The sequence below is a fragment of the Polypterus senegalus genome, chromosome 2 (genome assembly GCF_016835505.1).
Source record: "Polypterus senegalus isolate Bchr_013 chromosome 2, ASM1683550v1, whole genome shotgun sequence".
NCBI classification, from domain to species: Eukaryota; Metazoa; Chordata; class Cladistia; order Polypteriformes; family Polypteridae; genus Polypterus; species Polypterus senegalus.
This window is the reverse complement of record NC_053155.1, coordinates 172,865,554-172,886,709: the sequence shown is the minus strand read 5'-3', so window position 1 is coordinate 172,886,709 and position 21,156 is coordinate 172,865,554.

The following is a 21,156-nucleotide window of genomic DNA, read 5'->3' as shown; positions in this document are numbered from 1 at the left end:
ATTGCTAAGCCATGATAAAAACACATATTAAATGCATATACAGAATGTTAGGGTTACATTAAAATAAAGCCATATGAAAATAATGGGTTTTTAGCAGTTTTGTAAAGTGCTCCACCATATAAGCTTGGCGAATTTCTGTTAGTAAGCTATTCCAGATTTTAGGCGCATAACAGCAGAAGGCTGTTAATAATGCCACCTAAGCTGCTTTCCCAAAACAGAGACTATCCCAGAGGAGAATAAGAGGTTAATAGGAGCACCAATAAAACAAGAATTTTTAAAAATCATAATTATAAACAATTTCCAAATATTTTACATTTCACCTGAAATGAGAGCAGGAACATATTTTACTTTAGATTGGAAGCAAGGTCAGATGGAAGAACTGGTGTTGCAGTAGACTGATTTGTCTCAATTTTTTCATGCTTAACTGACTGGATTAATTTATCAATCAAATTTATGCAGATTGTGAGAGTTGCAGATAGCTGCCTGGACTCACAAGAATTCAAATGGTTTGGCTCAGACATTATTTCGGCTAGGCCACTCAGAGTTTTTATATTTTCTGCAATCTGTTAACCCTCTCCACTTTTGTGCAGGATGTTCCCTAAGATTCTCAAAAAGAAAAACTCAGCAAACAGATCGTTAAAAGTATAGATATCAGAGTCAAAATCCAAAATAAAGTAAATACAAGCAAAATCATTAAGTAAAGAGTAATGAAAAAATGGAATAATAAAATAGACAAAAGGAATAGTCAATTTTTAAATTGGTACTGAAATTAATAATGTGAAAGACTGAATGACCGAATAAAAAGTAATCAGTCTGGATCGTATAATATCTCCAGATGGCCAAATCCAAACTGCACATGGGAAGCATTAACCAAAGGCACGAAGATGAGCTTGTCCATCTGCATGGCAGTAGTACCACATGCAATTTGCTATGTTTTTAGTGCTCCAGCTATATATATAAAACACAGTTAAGTTATGATCATTTCATAACTTCCAAGAAGAATACACAACTTCAAATGCCATAAGCGCATCCTGAAAAAAGTGACATTATGGTACTTGCTAAGTGGTCTAAGTAAAGCTTGGAGAAACACAAGTATAAATAAATAGTGGACCACATGATTTAATACATCACATGTTTTTTTTTCTTTATTTTAAGAAACTGTGCACTATGTGTCTTGCTATGATCATTACCCTACTCTTTTTTTTTGTTTTGAAGTACTTAGAATGCTAGATTGTTTCTCCAGTATGCTTTTTCTGCAAGGTTTAGAAAAAAGTGGGTATTACCCACTTAGTGACACAAAAGGTACTAAAAGTGCAAAAGTAACAGACTTGGCAGAAATGTAAAAGGCCCGCTATTCTTCTCCCATCTGCATTGCAGGACACTTTATTTGATGGGATGAGCTCTTCTGCACCTCTGCTGTTAGTCAACATTTAGTCAGCCTGTTTCTAATACATAATGGCAGGCATTTGTCAGACAAAATGTTAACCTAGAAAGATATTCACCTTAAACTTATAACTGCCAGTTGAAATCTTGCTTACTCTGGTGGATGCACTTAGACACAAATGAGCGGACTCTAATCAAATCCATCAAAACTTCACCCTTTCTTAAAAAGTAAGTCCATGCATTACTTCACTCTCTTATATCTTCATTTAAGTACAGTATATTGGCAAGGAATCCCACCTAAAGAGAAATATAAACAAAATAAAATGAGAGGGTCACTAAAATGCATAGGCACTATCTATAATGAATTATATGAATTTCCCCTTGGGATTAACAAAGTATCTATCTATCTATCTATAAGGGGCTGGAGCCTGAGGGGTTTGGCTCAACCACTACAGCAATCTTAAAGTTTTGGAGTGATTGTAGGGAAAAGTCACATGGTTAAATTGTTCCAATCCTTTCCAGTTTTATCCAAATCAGACCCATAAAACTGCATGTAAGAAAAATTCTAGGCACTTTCCCTGTATAAATCCCAATCAATTTGAATTTTAACACACATGACTGCAGCCCCACCCTGACTCCTCCTAGAATGTTGCTTATTTGATGCTGGCCATATTCAAAGAAGAACCAACTGTGACCACAATGGACACGCATATTGGGCCACTTGGACACTGGACTTCCTACATCACGTGACCCTCTTCAGTTCCTTATTGCCCGAATAGTTTCGCTGAAGATACCATATCAGCTACTCCTCATCTGGCCCTGTCCCATTTGGAAAAAATAGACACTTATGCTAAAATGCTTTTCATTGATAACACCATCATCCCTCAGAGGACATTTGGATCTGCTAGTCTATAACACTTTCCTATGAAACTAGGTCCTGGACTTTCTGACAGAGAGAGAGACCCCAGAAACACCATCTCCAGCAATAATATGCTTAGCACTACTGTCCCTAAAGCCTGTGTACTCAGCCCACTTCTATTCACTCTGCTGACTCTTGATTGTATGGCTGCATGCAGGTGACACAATGGTGGTGGTTCTCATTCACAATGGAGATGAGTGAGCTAAAAGAATGGAGATATGGCAATTGGTTGACTGGTGGAAGTGCAACAATCTGTCTCTTAATGAGGACAAGATGAAAGAAATGATTGTTGACTTCAGGAATGCCCACATTACATATTGATAGCTTTGCTGTCTAGTTACAAACATATACATGCAATTTGTCACTATGTACCAAACATTGCTACCAATTTTTATAACGAGTGTTCCTATTTTGCGGACATATACTCAGTTACAAAACAGCTTATCTTTTTAATGTCTCAATAGTGAAAAGAGAGCAATATTGACTACTGTAAGAATAATAATGATTTGCTATGTAATTTATTACTGATGTGTTGTAATGCCCTCATGCCCTTGGCTCAGCACAATTCACCTTGGTCATCTAGTAGGTCATAAGATGAGAGTTGGTGGTTGATAGAAACAAGACACAGCACAAAATATAAAAGTGTAAAACTGTGCTTCTTTTTTTACTGTGACAAAACAAAAACAAAGTCAGTGTTGTGTCATCAAAAATAGGAATAAATAAAAACACAAAGTCCTGATGACACACTCCAAACAAATATAAAAATAATAAAAAAGAATACAGGAAAAAGTATTTACAAAAAATGCTTTTTCTTCTTTTTACCTCCAGTTAAAATCAAGAAGAAAGAAAAAGGTTATACTATTTAGAAACATGCAGTACCCAAGTAACTCCTACTCTGTTTTTCTAGGATATTCTCTCACTCCCATACTCTTGCTCTTCTCCAGTGTTTCTTGCTAGAAGATTCAGGTAGAAAGACGCTTCTTGCACCAAAACCCAGGATTTATGTGGCTAAGAGACTGATGTGGCCAATCCTCTGGACTGCTCCCATTCTGCTTAATAAAGGCTCAAGCCACAATGATGACAATGCATCATGTTCCTTCTCCCGGGTCTTTATTCTTAAAAGGAGTCTCCACTCGTGGGTGCACATACATATGACTACAGACGACATGATCAAACATGATCTCATTCATGCTTTTTCTGTCTGTCTAATAAACTTTCCTCACACTAATTCCCTGGATCCTAACACTTTATGTCTTTCTCTTTGTTTAAATAAGCAATCATTATTTCACAACATCACCAATGCCTGGGCTACTGCCCTTCCCTGCATGGACACCAGAGCTGCTGCACAGCTGTCAGCTTACTGGAGCCAAGCTATAAATACTTATACTCTATTGCTCATCACACGTGTGAAGTGGAATCTATTTAATATACACATGAATATATTATAGAAATATGTTACTCTTTATTATTAGACAATGCACCTACAGATATTGTCATGACATATATCAAAAATGACAATTCGATTTCTTTCTTATCATTTGTTGATTGGCCTCTTGTTCAACATGGCCCAGCATTGCCCTTGGATGAAGTGACATAAACAGACAGCATGGCCTGTCTGATTATGGGAGCCAAGAGAAAGAGAGACTAAGCCTCTGTATCGGCTTTAACTTAAAGTAATCATGCAGCTTCTTGATACACCTTCTTCGATTAGTTTTGGGGTGCTTCTCCATTGAAACTGCTTAGGCAGACTCGGCGCCTTTCCAGCCCATGCTTTCCTCCTGGAAGGAGAGGGATGTCTACCTTTCAGTTCCACTCCCGCCTTAATGGCCTTGCCATCTGTATTCTTCCAGGCTAATTGGCCTGGCCAATGAATTCTTGCTTTGGAATTTCAGCTAGGGCTAATTAGATGCAAAAATCTGATCTTGATCTGGTAAGTTCCACATGTCCATAAGCAAGAACTTAGACATTAATATAAATAGATAATAAATAAATAAACCTATAATTAACCCACTGTATATCCTAGGTAATTTTGCCATTAGATTGCATGTAATGGCTGACTCTAAAATGTCTTGAAGTGTAGCTTTTTTTTCTACATTATGTTACTTAGAACATCTCAGCGTTACTCTTTGTTAGGAGTTTATTGAACTTGAATTGGGTCTTCCTGTGACAATGATTTTAGCTTCATGTATCATCTATACATATTTTTTCTGTTGCCAAATGGGACCAAAATACATAATAATTTATGATAATTCTGGGCATTTTTAATGGACAGTATAGCTTTTATTGTTTTTTGCAGTTCTGTGATGAACATACTGTATCAAATTAATATAAACCATGCTGTAACTCTAAATTGTAATGCTAAACACATTGGAAACTTCCTCTAAGGTTTTCTTTCTTAATGTGTAGGAGTTTCATGAACTCTTTAAGCCATAATACTATACTAAGCTTCATCTTTATCCAAGTATGGAGCAGGCTTAGAGGTGACCTTTAGTTACCTACGTTACCAAGCAAGTCTTGTCCTAATCCTCTTTGGAGGAAGGTAAATTGGATACAATAAGCCTGGTTTGTTGAATTAAGTGAGGCTTACTTGCTTAGCTTGCTTTATGGAATCCCCAAACATACCAGAGCTGTTACTACTTTGTTTAAATAAAGCACTACTGATATCAATGATGAATCTTTCAAGCAATAAGTGTTGGCAATCCTAGGCTGTTGAATGCGGCCAAGCAGAATTTTATTAATTATGTTATAGGCTATGAAATCCCCCCCCCCCGATCCCCTATCCCCCAATGTTTATGACAAGTGTCAGCACTCATTAATCATTTGCATGGCTAAAAGAGCTGATAATTAATTGATTGATTAGCAATCAATCTATTCCTCTTCCTGACATCATTGCAGGCATGGATGACGGATTAAATGCTGCATAACACATAAGTAGAGACAGCTGTGAGGACATAAATATCTGGGTAGAATGCGATTGCTTCTGCTCTGTGAGCTAAGGCCGACTTCTGCCATGTCTTGAGTTGTGTACTCAGTGTATACATATTTTTGCATGTATAATTTGTACACTAATATTAACACACATTTCTCTGGTCTAGTATTTCTAAAGATACTGTACTAGGTAAAACCTGTTTTTGGATTCCTCTGATACTTTGACCCAGTACTAGAGGACAATGTTGCTTTTGCGTTCTGTGCATACCAGAAGGAAATCTTTTTAAAGCTGCAGCACTAGCATGCTTCCATTTTTAAGCTAGTGTACCTGGAGCGCTCCACATCCAGGATCAATGAGGCATCTAACATGTCTATCTCCCTCTAGATTACAGCATTCACAGAATTAAAGTCTTATCAGTTAATCCTCTTTTTTTTTCTTTTTTCAAATCTCCTCTCCATTTATTATGCGGCTTTAAAAAGATAATAATAAAAATGAAATATTAAAATTGCAAACAGGGAGAATTATAAGACTACTTTCTTTTTTTTGTCAAATTCACCCTCAAAAGTTTTATAAAATTTTATTGTGCACCTTTATTAGTTCAGAATCTCCATTGGTGAATAAAATGTATTTTTATGATTGTTTCTGGAATTTATTGAAAAGAAGTAAATAAAAAACCTATTATGAAATACATCATATTCTGCCATTTTAATATTGCTGCATACGTATATCTGTTAATTGGAAGACTGATTACAGCAATCTTGTAACATTTTTAACAAAGATTATTTTGTCTTAAGGTTAATACATGTAAATTAATGCAACATCCTAAGCATTTCAGCCCGCCACTATCAATCTAGAGTACATTTATAGCTTTTGATGTATTGAGAATCTCATTTAGAATTTTTGCCATCCTTTGTTGTGTCTGAAAGTCACCTTGAATGTGAACAAGCCCTGTAAAATAGCTGCTTGATCTAACAGCTAATTTTGAGGAATCTGAAATGTTAACAAATATAAAAATCCAAGTCAGAACAACTGAGGTTAGCAGCCATTTGCTTTAAATGAGTTAAGAAAGATTAATGACGTTTCTTTTTTGCAATTTACCTGCTTGTAAGAGAATACCAAATTAGTTTAATTTTCATGAATATGGCAGAAATATACAATAATTGTTTATTTTGATGTTTGATTAATGACACTTTGAAAAAGATGGTGTCTTTAATACAAAAATATCCATTAGAGCCATTTGTTCCAATTTAAGGGTGGATTCTTTAGATGCTGGATTGATTGTCATCCGTTTGTGTCTGAATAGCACAACATAAATACAGATGTTTGTTATTCATAATTTCATTTATCATGTGCAGTGTGTATTGAATTTTCTGAAGAAATGTGAAGCTGTTATTGATTCTTGTAGCAAATATTGTGAAGTCTAGAATCAAACGCTTCCTTCTTTTCATTTTCACTAGTCTTTTTACTAATGGTATAATGTCCTATAATATCCTAATGGTATAATGTGAAAGTCCTTTGTTTAATTTGTCATAGCTTGTATTGATCTTTTTGAGCAGCTTTACACTTTACACTGAGTTGCTTTTCAGGGTGGTTCCTAGTCGAACCTCAGACAACATTGAGAATGTGAAATAGCTGACCTGCAGTAATTTTGTATAATTTAAGTTGTGTCTTACAATGCCTGCACATTTATTAGCTTAACAATTCTTAGGATGACACAAATTCTTTTTGCTGTAGAGCTTTTTTACTTTCTGTCACCTTTATTTGTACTATCCTTTACCTGAAGTCTTGATGTCTGTATGATCTCATTAAACAACAGATTTGCACCTATGTTTTATTATGCATGCATTATATTTACACTTTTTCATCTATAGGCAAAACCGTTCTTAAATGGTAACAGTATTGAAATTGAGATAGATGAAGAAAGATTAATTTCATATTACATTATTTTCAGCTAATCTATACTAATAAAAGGCAAAGCCCTCACTGACTCACTCACTGACTAATTCTCCAACTTCTCGTATAGGTAGAAGGCTGAAATTTGGCAGGCTCATATCTTACGGCTTACTTACAAAAGTTGGGCAGGTTTCATTTCAAAATTCTACGCGTAATGGTCATAACTGGAAGCTATTTTTCTACATATACTGTAATGAAGTTGAGCTCAAAAGCCGTGGGGGGCGGAGTTTCATGTGACATCATCACGCCTCCCATGTAATCACGCAGTACGTAGAAAACCAGGAAGAGCTCCAAAAACCGCTGAAAAAAAACATACATTATATAATTAAGAAGGCAGCGAAACAATTAGAAGCGAGCGAGTGACATATAAAACCATATTCAGCGGCTCACGTGAACAGACGCGTCGTGCGCAGACAAAAAGCAACAGTTCCAAAGAGTGCTGAACAAAAACCGAATTACACTGCTACGCTCAAATAGACAAACAACACGCCGGCGCAATAGTAGAGGCTTTGCCTCTAGCGCCGGTGTCTGAGGTTCGATTCCCGAGAGGGGATGCACTGAGTATGTACGTGCGCTTTACGATTCATTTTAGCCTCGCATCCCCTTGGTTTGAGACGTATGAAAAAATATGCGGTTAACGCAGAAAGACAGATCACCAATTGAAGCTTTATGAATAATGGATACTTTATTCGCGATCAATGATTGTTTTGGTAAAGCCATACTCAGTGTATTCATTAGATGAACGGTAAAAAAGTAAGAGCGAGGGGAGGGTAACTTATTGAGGCACGCAGGCAAAACCACAATAGCACGCGGGCTTGATGTACTGTAGTGCCGTCAACTCGATCTGAATTGCGCGATCACATTTGAAAAAATATATCTTTTCAAGTTCTATTTAGTCCATATGTGTCAAACTCAAGGCCCAGGCCACATCCGCCCGCGTAATTATATCCGGCCCGCGAGATCATTTTATCTATTATTGTTATTAATGGCCCGGGCCTATGAAGCGCTGGTAACACAATAAACTACAGATCCCATAATGCAGCGCTTCAGCTGCCTTGCAACACTTACGCGTTAATCAAGTCTAGCTTATGATGCTGCAAGTTATTGCGAAGCTAGCCCACACGATGCCGAAGAGAAAAGGTGATTCTGAACATAGAGCCTTTAAAAACCGATGGGAGGCTGAGTATATGTTTACTGACATTGCCGGTAAACCCGTGTGTCTCATTTGTGGAGCTAATGTGGCTGTAATTACAGAATTTAATCTAAGACGGCACTATGAGACAAAACATCAAGATAACCTGAAAGACCTGAATGCAATGCACAAGATACAGAAAGCAGAAGAGTTAAAGAAGAATCTGACACTTCAGCAGACGTTTTACCGTGCAAAATCACAAAGTGATTTCAAGTGAAGCTACTTTTATGGGAGACACAAATGCACCAGTGCAACTTGCCCCACTTTCCCTGTTGCCAAGTAATGTTGAACCAAGTCGGCACAACGGTGTTCCCAAATACGCACTTTGCTGATAAACTGAGCGCACTGCGCACTGAGTTCACACGGCGCTTTGGTGACTTTGAAGAACAAAAAAAGAATTTTGAGTTGTTTCAAACCCATTTGCCGTCGATGTGGAAACTGCACCTGTGCAGATTCAGATGGAGGTGATTGAGCTGCAGTGTAATGGCACACTGAAGGCAAAGTACGATACTGCAGGGCCTGCACAGTTTATTCACTCCATTCCCACAAAAATGCTCCAGCTCCGTCTACATGCGGCTCGAACCTTGTGCATGTTTGGTACCACATATCTGTGTGAGAAGCTCTTCTCAGTCATGAAGACTAACAAAACAGCACACAGGAGTCGCCTCACTGATGAGCACCTGCAGTCCATCCTGAGAATCTCCACAACACAGAACCTCACACCAAACATAAACGAACTTGTTGCCAAAAAAAGATGCCAGGCGTCCAGCTCTGATAAAATGACATAAGAGCAAAGACAACTGAATGATTTGATTTGTTATTGCTGAAAAGAACAAATTTTATTTATATTTCCAGGTTTTGTTATGCACCATGTTCATATTTGAATTTGTATAATTTTGACAGGATATATTTTTATGGAGAGCAAAATCTTTTGGGATATTTAAAATTTAAGTTTATTTTTTATATAAAATTACATAAGAGTAAAGAAATTTGAATGTTTGTTCTTTTAACGTTTACTTTATTTCTAACTTGTATAATTTAGACAGGATATATTTTTATGGAGAGCAAAATATTATAAGTTATTTAAGGTTTGAGTTGATTTATTCCGGAATAATATTCTGTCGACTAAATAAAAATTCCTTCTATTTAAAATTTAAATAGAACTTGAACAGATACGATAGTTCATAATATCCAGGCAGACTTGCACGTAAGAGCGGGAGTCATCCGTTTAAAAAATATATATGAAATAGCCTTCCCATTTAATTATTTAGGAATGGATAAATAAATTAAGATTTTGTACAAATAATGTTTTTCATTTTTCTTCCTTCATGGATTCTGGCACCCCCAGCAACAGTTGCTCGCACCCCAAAGACTGTATATATGTGTGTGTGTGTGTATATGTATGTATATATATGTTTATATATGTGTGTGTGTATATGTAGATATATATATGTATATATATGTGGATGTATGTGTATATATGTATGTATATATATATATGTATGTATATATGTGTGTGTGTATATATATGTGTATGGATATGTATATATATATATGTTTATATGTGTGTGTATATATATATATATATATATATATATATGACAGCAACACTCATCACTTACAACAGTGACAAAACAATTACATTGACAATCATGTTAGGTTATTTTCAAAATGTTTCCTTTTCTTTTTCATTGCTTCTTTAACACACTACTTCTCCGCTGCGAAGCGCGGGTATTTTGCTAGTCTTTAATATAATCCACAAGACTAATGCTTACATAGATCAGTTTACAAATAAGGACTGAAATGTGACAAAGATTTTAGATAAAGCAGCACCTAACAGAAACTATTTTAAAAATGAAAAGGGAACCATCGTGGTTTAATACTAAAACTTTGGATGATGGGTATTAATTCCATGTAATAATTTAAGAAATGCCTCCAACTGGAATAATATGGAGTCAGAAATCATGCTTCAGATGAAGTAATCATGGGTCACCATAGCTCAAAATTTTTAAAACTGAAATTAGTGACAGAACATTGCATTTAATATTATCTTTTTAAACCAATACCTAAAAACTGTTTTTTTAGATCCATAGTGGCTTCAGAAGTATTCAGTAGTTTTCTGGAATGGAAATGATACACTTATGTATCTTTAAATTGCAAAGTATTCAAGAACATTATTTTTAAAGACAAAATTAGATATTTCTCTGAAGATATTTTAAAGTCAGGAAGTGAAACATAGAAATTGTGCAAGTACTTGAACAGCAAACATTAATAACTACTGTAAGCTGGCGTCCTTCAACATCTGCAATAAGATGATGCAGATGTTTTATCAGACGGTTGTGGCGAGCGCCCTTTTCTACGCGGTGGTGTGCTGGGGAGGCAGCATAAAGAAGAAAGACACCTCACGCCTGGACAAACTGGTGAGGAAGGCAGGTTCTATTGTAGGCATGGAGCTGGACAGTTTGACATCTGTGGCAGAGCGACGGCCACTGAGCAGGCTTCTGTCAATCATGGAGAATCCACTGCATCCACTGAACAGCATCATCTCCAGACAGAGGAGCAGCTTCAACGACCGACTACTGTCACCGTCCTGCTCCACTGACAGACTGAGGAGATCGTTCCTCCCCCACACTATGCGAGTCTTTAATTCCACCCAGGGGGTTAAATGTTAACGTTATACAAAGTTATTGTCTGTCTGTTATACCTTTATTGTTATCACTCTTTAATTTAATATTGTTCTTTATCAGTATGCTGCTGCTGGAGTATGTGAATTTCCCCTTGGGATTAATAAAGTATCTATCTATCTATCTATCTATCTATCTGCCTTGACTTATATTCCAAAACAATGTCCAGAAGCTAATAGGTGTCTACAGTTTTGCATGACTGGTTAGAAAATATTCTTCCCCATTCCTTTTGGTAGATTCACTTGGCTCATTCAAGTCTTGAGGACTATATTTATGGACAAGTATTTCTAAATATGCCATTGAGTTTCAGTGGAGGTAGATTAATGTCACTGCAAAGCAACTGGTCAGGGCTCTGCCCCTTTCCATTTTACATCCACACAAAGTCACTGATTTCAGACTTGGAGCCTTTTGACAAAGAAAGCATCAGCTTGTCCATTTGAACTTAAGGGAGTCTCCTTTCTTTGCTGGTGACACTCAGGAAGTTGATTGGGCCATTTATAGACATTTATTCTTTTACTGTTGAACTACTACAGTTTAGTATTTGCTTTCTAAATTAATTGACTTAATTGACTTTCTCTCAAAATTACTTTTTTACTAGGGGTTCACAAGATTTTTTTATGATATTTTGCATTACTGTACCCTGTGCATTTCTTTAACTGCAAATAAATTGCCCATCCCCTGCTGATGAAAGGATTATACTGTTGACTCCTCAGGATAAGTGTTTTCTGTGGCATATTGTTTAGTGAGTTAGTAATTGTAAACAACTCATTAATGAAGAAGCAGAGTAGACTTGATTATCTAGAAGTGTTTGCTGAAGGATAGGGCCCATGGAATTTTGTACATGTTTCAAAAAAGTATTTTAAATCAAAGAGTGACTGGCTGATTAAAATTGGGACATATTCTTGAATTCCGGGATGCAATGCATAAAAAAGGGATGTCGCCCTAAGTCACATGGCCACCCTACTACTCAAATATTTTACAATATCATGTGACACATATTGGACTATATTTACTGTATATAGTCTATAACATAAAAATACTCTGAGGTCTCCAAGGTGAAATGCAGAAACTTAGTGAAGGTAGCAGAGGCACTAAAAGCTGCAGCCTGATACCAAAAGACCAACAAAATATGAAGAAGTTAATAACAGCTGGAAAAGACAGCCTTGTTTTATTTAAAAATAACTAATGGACAGGATAAATATTCCAATTAGCAGCTTTAATAATGCTGTTCAAGATGGAATTAATGGGTCTTGTCTCAAGGGACAAATTGTTCAACTAGGTGTTAATAAACTATTTCTGTGCTTTAGGTTTCATCAGCAGAACAAAGCAGGAATAGTTGAGCCTTGCACTGTAAATTGTCCCAAGGATTTATAGAAGCAATGCAGATGAAGCAGTCAGTAAGCAAAAGCTGAAACTAAAATATGAGATGAAATAAACTACAAAACTATGGAAAAAAACTTCACCAGGAATATTAACAAGGAATAAGAAGTAATTTAAAGCTTCCTTTAGTAATGGGCCATTAGCAGAAGGACAGTGACATATGCTGCAGGTCATACTGTAGCTACAGGGGGACTGACTTTGCATTGAGCAGAAGGAGGTGTGACCTAACCCTTTGGCTCACTTCATGTGTCACAATGCAGTGAAGACATTGTGAAATGCTGAAAGTCAACTGTGATATTTTTGAAGCAATGCTTTGAAACATATTCTACCTTCATTCCTTTTCTCATTTAAGAATCTAGGATTTTGATGCCCTAGTTCTGGGAATTTCATTTGTGAGTCATGCATTCTGTTTCTCACATGCTGTCTCAAAAGGAATGAAAAGAGTGAAAGCAGTAAACAAGAAAATAATTCACAACTGAAATATCATTATTTTTATGAACTCATTCCTTTGGGGCAATACATTGCTGAACCACCTCTGGCAACTACTGAATAAATTTTGCACATCATGATGGAGCAATATTTGCCTATTTCTCCTTATAAAAGTGCTCTGGCCATGTAAAGTTAGTTGATATACATTTTTGGGACAATGATTTTAAACTAATACCACCATCATGTGGTATGATATGGTTGATGTGAGTTGCTTTGTTTGCACTACACGTACTGGATAACCTTCACATTTTGAAGCTCCACTTTAGTCTCATTGGACCAACAACATTTTCCACCACATACCTGCAATATCCTGTTGAGGTATATTACATTTTGCAGCAAAATTTAAAGGAAAAAGGAGGGATATTCATTTTTTGTTATACTGTAATTTCTTCTTTCTGATACTATTACATTTATGATTTTATTTTGGAATATAAATCAAGTGAATTGTTATATGTAATTTAATGAAAATATTTGCATATTTCAGTGGAACAATTAACAAAATAATAATAAAAAGTATATATTTGCATGCTATATATATCTATATAGTCACAGGAGGCTGGGGGTCAGACCCAGCCGGGATGCCTGGAAGGACTGGGAGATGGTCTATACGTCCCCCAGGCCACGAGGGGGAAGCCGCCCTGGATATTGAGGGGACCACGGGGAAGGAGCAAGGAAGCTCAAACTCACTGGGGCCCGTGTCACAATGTAATTCCAAACACAGAATCAATATTCAATGCGATACTGATGAAAAGGTACAAGCGAAAAGAGATTGTATATATGGACATTGGTGATATGACAGAAGTACGTAGATATAGTTCAGATTTAAACTTTAAGTCGGAGACTTGAAGATCATGTAATTCGTAATGCCATCAGGGAAAAGTATTGTTTCTTCCCATATAGGTGTATCTGCGAGAATTAAAAGATTTTTTGTTTGGTGAAAGTGAAATCCACATACACAAGTGGCAGAGACATCAAGTTTCTGGTGTGTAGCACAGGCAGGGGGTTGACGAGTGAACCGAGCAGGGGACAAAGCCCCCTAGTAATACAAAAAAAAAAAAATAGTTAAATTCATACCTCATTGCTAACATGCTAAGCACCCACTTCACAGACAGAGTCTGATGGTGAAAAATAAGAAAATGAAATCCAAAGACATCATCTTGATGCAGCCCACCTCATCCGAGCATACACCTCATAAAAGCCCTGTAAGTTACTGACATGCAATTTGAAACTATTTGCATTGCTCATTCTTCCTTAGCAGATATTTACTGGTACATTATATTTAAAGGCTTGTTATTCTCTTATAATTTGTGTGTCCGTCAAATCAATTTATTGGAACAGTACAATTTGAAAGCGCACATGTAAGCAAGTTTTTATGTTGAGCCTGCAGCGGTAACTGAACAGTTTACAAGCTGCTGTCCCATCCAGCTGCCAATTGCTCTTTATTGGTTTGCTCAGGGTCTCTGGTGTAGAAGACATTTCCACAAAAAAGAGAGGGGTGTGGGCCCCCAGGCCCAACCTTCATCAGACTTCCATAAGCCTGTTTATGAAAACACAAATAAATATATCACTGTTTTTTATTTTTACCATAAATAAACAGTGAAAAAGTGTTGTGTCCGATGATCTCATAAATTGATCTGTGCCAACTACTGAGTTTACAAATATTACCTGGTGACAAATTAAGTTCCATCCATCTAAAACGAACATCCTTTTCTTTGAAGTCTTTTTAGAATTATTTTATCTTAAGTTAGTTTATCATTTTTCATAATGCATGTGTCATGTTTTAGCAGTTGGTAATTTAAATGTGAATTGGTGGTTATATGGAATCGAACATTTAGCTCAGACTGTTTCAAAGCCCGCCCTGCGGTGGGCTGGCGCCCTGCCCAGGGTTTGTTTCCTGCCTTGTGCCCAGTGTTAGCTGGGATTGGCTCCAGCAGACCCCCGTGACCCTTTAGTTAGTATATAGCGGGCTGGATAATGGCTGGATGTAACTTAGAGCAGAAAGCTCATTACAGGCAGGACAGAGGAGAAGAGATGAGAGTGAAGCAGCAGGCTAGGTGGGGCAAGATGTTTGAATGGTAGATAATCTGCCAGCTAAATCTGGTAGGTTCTAAAAAGAGAACCAAGTCTTTCTTAGAAAATAATAAATTTGAATCCCATGCAGGCGTTGGTGCATATGGAGAATCAACCCAGTGATGATGAAAACTGTACTGTAATTGTCACTGCTGATACTGTGATACTAACATGTTCAAGTTGGAAACAGCTCAAGCCAGCCAGGTCTTGCTCCCAGTTCATATCAGTTGTTGAGGCATTTGCTGACATTCTGTAAAATGGGAAGGTGAAATCTTTGGACTCATTGTAGTCGCTTAGAGTGCTGTACTGCTGTATTTAATTGTTCAGTAAATATGTCTTTTATTGGGATGATCCTGTGGCAGTGCTACCAAGAGGACTTCAATTTCCAGCCATCAGCTGAAGTGCACAGGGGCTGATGGAAGACTGACAAGTGCTTTAAAAGAAGTTGGCTTTAAGACATCAGCAGGTAATGAAATGTTCAAAGTGAAGCTGCAACAGTCTTCAACCATTTAAGTGCATATATATAGTATATATTACAAAGAGTAGCTTTTCCACATGGTGCTGAAATAGTTTTTTTACAGACTGTGTATCAGTGTACACATAGAAATTTTTATGCCTAAGATATGCACATATCACCTGATAGCAATTTCTATATCTAATTTATTGCACATTCCATAATATAAAAATAAGTTTTCAAGTGTAAAAAAGAGCCTATCTTTAGACCCTTCGGTTAGTTAGTACAATAACTAGGTATGTGCTGAAGTAGGTCACATTTTTCAGGACATCTCATGTTTGTTAATCAACTTTGCTGTGTTGTCACTCACCACTCTCCACACTATAAAAATGTAACCTTCTACACATATCTCCAGAAAGTTCTCTAATACAAGCAATTTTTACTTATGAAAAGTTAACAATTTTATTTAGAATGCTATTCATTACATTGAAAACGGTATTTTTAAATACTAATTAGACAAACAGGATTCAGGGGAATTGGTTTTGTGTAAAAAGCTGTTCATGTTTTCTCTTCTTCAGTGCTCTTTTTTATTGGTTTTATTTATGAAAATGTCATTATTTTTTATTTATACAATTATTATTAAACATTGTGATGGACCCCTGGGTGTCAGCAAGCCCAAACCCTGACACAAACACAGAATCACAGTCCCGGGTTCAAATAAAGGTTGTTTATTAACCACAAATACCCTCAACACGGTACAAAACACACAACCCACAAGTTTTCCTACTCCTCCCAATAACTCTCTCACCATCGCACTGCCCTCCCCCAGTCAAGTGTTGCCTCTCTACCACCCAGCTCCGATTCGCCTGGATAAGGGAGTGCTGTCCCTTTTATTACAGACCCAGGAGCAATTCTGGTGCCAGGGCGATTGCCTGATGGAAACACTTCTGGGTCACATGGAAGTCCATTATAATAGGGAGATTGTCTCCCTGCAGCACTCTCTTGTGGTACCAAGTGGGTGTGGATCTCTGGGACTGCTGCCACCTAGCATGCTGGGGGAATAAAAACTCCCCAGCGATATCTCTTCTTTTACAGGGGCAGTCCATCCATCCATTTCTTCCAGGTCTGCTTCCTGTTTCCTTCCCGGCCAGAATGCCCGTCCAGCCCATGTGACAGCTACAATATATTGATGGCATCGCCAGTTAAATATTTTATGTTTAAGCCTGACATTTAGTGTTTTTCCTTTTTCAAGGAAACATTTTGATTTGTAGCAGTGGCATAGCTTGAGTTCATGCCGCTCAGGGTGGGGCTTCAATTTGCCGCCCTCCAACATATGTGAATATGTTAAACTATTTAAATAGAAAATTAAAATCACTTATAGAGAAAAATTAAGATACATTTTGCACAGATTTATTCATATATAAACAGCAATAATTTTTTATCAGCATTTATAAACATCAACTAGACAAGAATATAGTATAGACGCACTGATAAGCCGTGTTTTAATTATTAGTTTAATATAATTACGCTACGAAAACCAGAACCAAAGTAATAGGTGGGTATGTTTTCTGCGCAGAGCAAGAACGCATTTGGATTAATAGTGAAACTAAATTATAAATTGTAAATTAGTTGTTTATCTTCCTAGAAATTATTATCGGTGTAACATTTATGTTTATTTTTGTCATTGCCTCATACATTTCAACTGATGTGTCCGATGCAGAAGGTCAGTCTGAACATTATTTTTCAAGCATTTGTGGTTAAAAATCAGAGAATTTGACTTTTTTCATACATGACTGATATTTTTCCGAACCCTTCTGCTTACACACGAATTGTACTGAGCCTTGTGGCCAATAATGGCGCCCCCAAAAATGTGCCACCCGGGGTGGATCGCCCCCTCCGCCCCCCCCAGCTATGCCACTGATTTGTAGTTGTCTGGCCCACATAATTTGCTGACAACTAGAGCCCTTTGTAACAAAAAGTTGAGAAACCCTGGCTTAGTGGATACACTAAAAGGAAAAGAACAAAAACTGCAGGAATGTAGCCAATTTCATAAATAACATTATTCACTTAATTTTACGTGCTGAACGTGTTATTTTTACCATGGACAACCCATCTTGTGGGGTTCTCACAATAATCTTTGGAGATTATCAACTGTGCCTAAAATAGCTTGATTTTTTTCTTGGAAAAAATGACACCTTACTATCATCAGGATTTATTGCTAGCAGGGGAGAAGCTAAAATTAGCCTGGCCAGTCACGCTGAACCCAGACACATAATATATATGTCTGGAGACAACCTGGAGTGAATTTTGCTTAAAACTGAGTGGGAGCAATTAGACGGCTCACTGAGTGCCTCATGAAGGCAGTGCTCAAAGCAAGGGAAGTGATTTTGAACTGCAAAGAGTTTTCTCTCTCAGCATCAAGTCTTTTGTTCAGTATCTTTTGCTCTCCCTGAATCCCAGACAACTGTTTAAAACACATGGACTAGAGAAATTGTAGGCATTTTATTTTTTTAGGAAGAGCCCCTATGGGTGTAGCCTTTGCAGTGCAGAACTTCACTGCTATTCACTACACAATTATTAAGTTGTCCCCAGACATGCTTGAGAATCATGTTTGGCTCTGCAAATCTAGGCCAGATCTGATTGGGAGGCTAGCTTTATGGCAATCTGGAGTGGAAGTGACACGACTACATAGAAGCAAAAGGTTAACATCTGAAAGTCAGATGTTGGTGATGATGATTATGGATCCCAGGCCTACATGATGATTTCTGTAAACCCTGAATTATGGGGACAAGATATGGAGCAAGGAAAGGAGGTGGCTATTTGGCAATTCTTCATTTTAGAAAGAAGTACTCTTTCAGCTTTTCTATTTTCTTGTTCTGTATTCTGTTCAGGTTGATACATTTCCTTACTTTTGTAAAGATAAATCAAAGATATTTTGCTGTGCTTTATTCTGTTGAGTTGGTATATTTTATACTGTAAGAATGTAACACTGTAGCAACTATATCATTTTTCTATTACCCTGCATTAGTGCATATAATTAAAAGGGATGTGTCTAGACTTTATTTTGTTTCAAATCAAAATCGTTATTGTCATTGTAGCAATGAGACGCTGTACAACAAAATTTTAGGTGCAATTTTCCAGTGCAAAAAAAAAAATTAATTAAAAACAAAACACAATTACTCAAGTTAAAACTAAAATAAAAAGGGAATAAAATAAGTACCAAAATTGTCCATAACTGCAGGACAATGTTTTGCATTCATATATACGTCATATTGCACTTGTCCCTTATCCAACGTTAACTTAGAGCTGTATTGTAAACATGAAGGTGCACTAGTTCAGATTGACCACTTAGCAGCATTAAACATGGTAATGGCTGACGGATAGAAGCTGTTTCTCAGTCTATTTGTCTTAATTTTTATGGATCTGAAACGTTTGCCTGAATGCAGGCGTTCAAACAATGCATCTCATGGGTGTGATAGGTCCTGAAGAATTTTCTTGACATTCCTGAGACAACAGGAACTATGTAGTTCTTCTAGTGAGGGGAAAGTACAGCCAACTATCCGCTGGGCGACCTTAATGACCCTGTAGAACTCTTTCCTCTGTGATACTGTGCAGCTGGAGAACCACACACAGAGACAGTAGACCTGGATGCTCTCTACTGTGCAGTGGTAAAAGGACACAGTTTTTCAGGGATGTTGTTCTTCCTGAGCACCCTCGGGAAGCAGAGTCTCTTTTGGGCTTTCTTTGTTACCTCAGCTGTGTGTTTTTGTTTGGTTCTGTTTTTGAACAAAAAGAACTGAATAAAGATATTTCCAGAAACCTTTTAAAAGGCCAAATATAATAATTTGAAATAGAGTAACTTCTGTGTGGTTTGCCTATTTTCTAAATATTGTACACGTTGATAAGAAGTGTAAAATGATGATTCAAAAATCATTAACAATTATGTAATGATTACACAGATTCTAATAGGAACCCACTCCTTTGAGCCTTTGTTTGAAATTTAAGAAAACAGAAACAGGTTAAGTGGTGTTTATGGCTTTTTGTCTTTAACACTAGGTTATTAAATTGTTTTTGATGTAGATTGTTTTGCATTGGGTTTGTATGTGTGGGTATCGTACACCAAATTTGATGATGCCCAGGGTCACTGTAGAATCTTAATCCAGCCCTGATTCAAAATTCAAAATTCAGGCAATTTTGATCTGGGCAGTGCAGTCACTGAGCAATCAGTTATAAAAAATCTAAATAATTGTTACTATTTTGGTAATGTTTTATTTATTTTGTGTTGAATTAGTAATTATTCTTCTTTTCTTTGTGCAATTATTGGCTTTTGCAATTCTCTCAATATAATCCTAGACGTAATTCAACATTGTTATTTATTTATTTCTACTCTTCAATTTTATTTTATGGGTACTACGATTTTGAGTCATTTGGCTCCATTTTTTTTTTGTTGGCTTCTTGGCCAGTTTCTACTATGTGACAATCAGAAATCATGGCATGTGACGTTACACTTGTGTTGGTATAAAAGATCAGTGTTGTGGACACAGCTTCAAATTTCAAATCAGTTAGCTAAATCACAACAGAATGTTACATAATGCAAACATTTTCTAACATCTTAAAATAAGAAAGTGCTTATTTTGCCACAATTAAAATTTGACAGACCAAACAGCAAATTTAAAAAATACAATTTGTTCCGTCATTTAAATATTGTGGAAGAATAATTTTATAGTAACATGGCTTTCATTTTAAAGAAATAGCATAGATAAAGGTCAAGTGAACAACAAAATGTACTGATAGATCACTAAGAGATGTCTAAGAATTCAGCAGATATCCTGTAAACAACCAGGTTACATATGGACAGTTGTTATATTGTGAGATTTTTCAACTCTTTTGAGACCCTCCCCAATCAAGCATCACGCAGAAACGCATTGAAGTGTCCTCGAGGGCTGCTTGTCCATTGCCAAGGCAACTGCAAGTTCACAGTACCCCGTAGGTTCACAATGGCACAGAGGCAACTGAAAGCTCACCTCCGTACCCTGCCCATTTGCTGTGTCTGTGTGTAGTAGAATGGTAGCTCCCACTGCAATAAATAACCTTGCAGTTCCTGTTTCGAGTTGAATAAAGCTGGTTTTCCTGAAGTCTTTAGACTCAACCTTGTCTTTTGGGTGCAAGGCTGCGACTCACACATGACAATAATAACAGAAATTTCAAGGGTGATAGCTCAACTTAAATGTATAAAGATGAACCAGAATATAATATAACAAACTTTTTAATAAACCAACGATCCAACCGAATTAAAATGTATGCATCGATTGACACTGTATTCAATAGTTTATAAAATAACCACTATTCTTTGTTTCTCTGATCATTCTGACCATGCTGTAAGAGAATGCTTTTGAAGAGTGCTCCCTCTAAGAAAATTTGCTGAGAAGTAACTAAAAGATACAATGAATAGTTTTTCTTCTGCCTGATTACTGATTTGTTCTGTTAAAGGATAAGTTGCTTTCTTTACTTAAGATGTTGATTTTTACCACATTAAGGGTGGTATGAAAATAACTGACTTATAAGCTCATTTAGACTTCCTAGACCTAAAGATGGAGTTGTGTGCTGAATTGCAAACTGCATTACAGACACCATTACACAGAAATCATGCAATCCCTGTTCCATTACATGTTTAGAATGACCATGTTTATATAAAAGATGTTT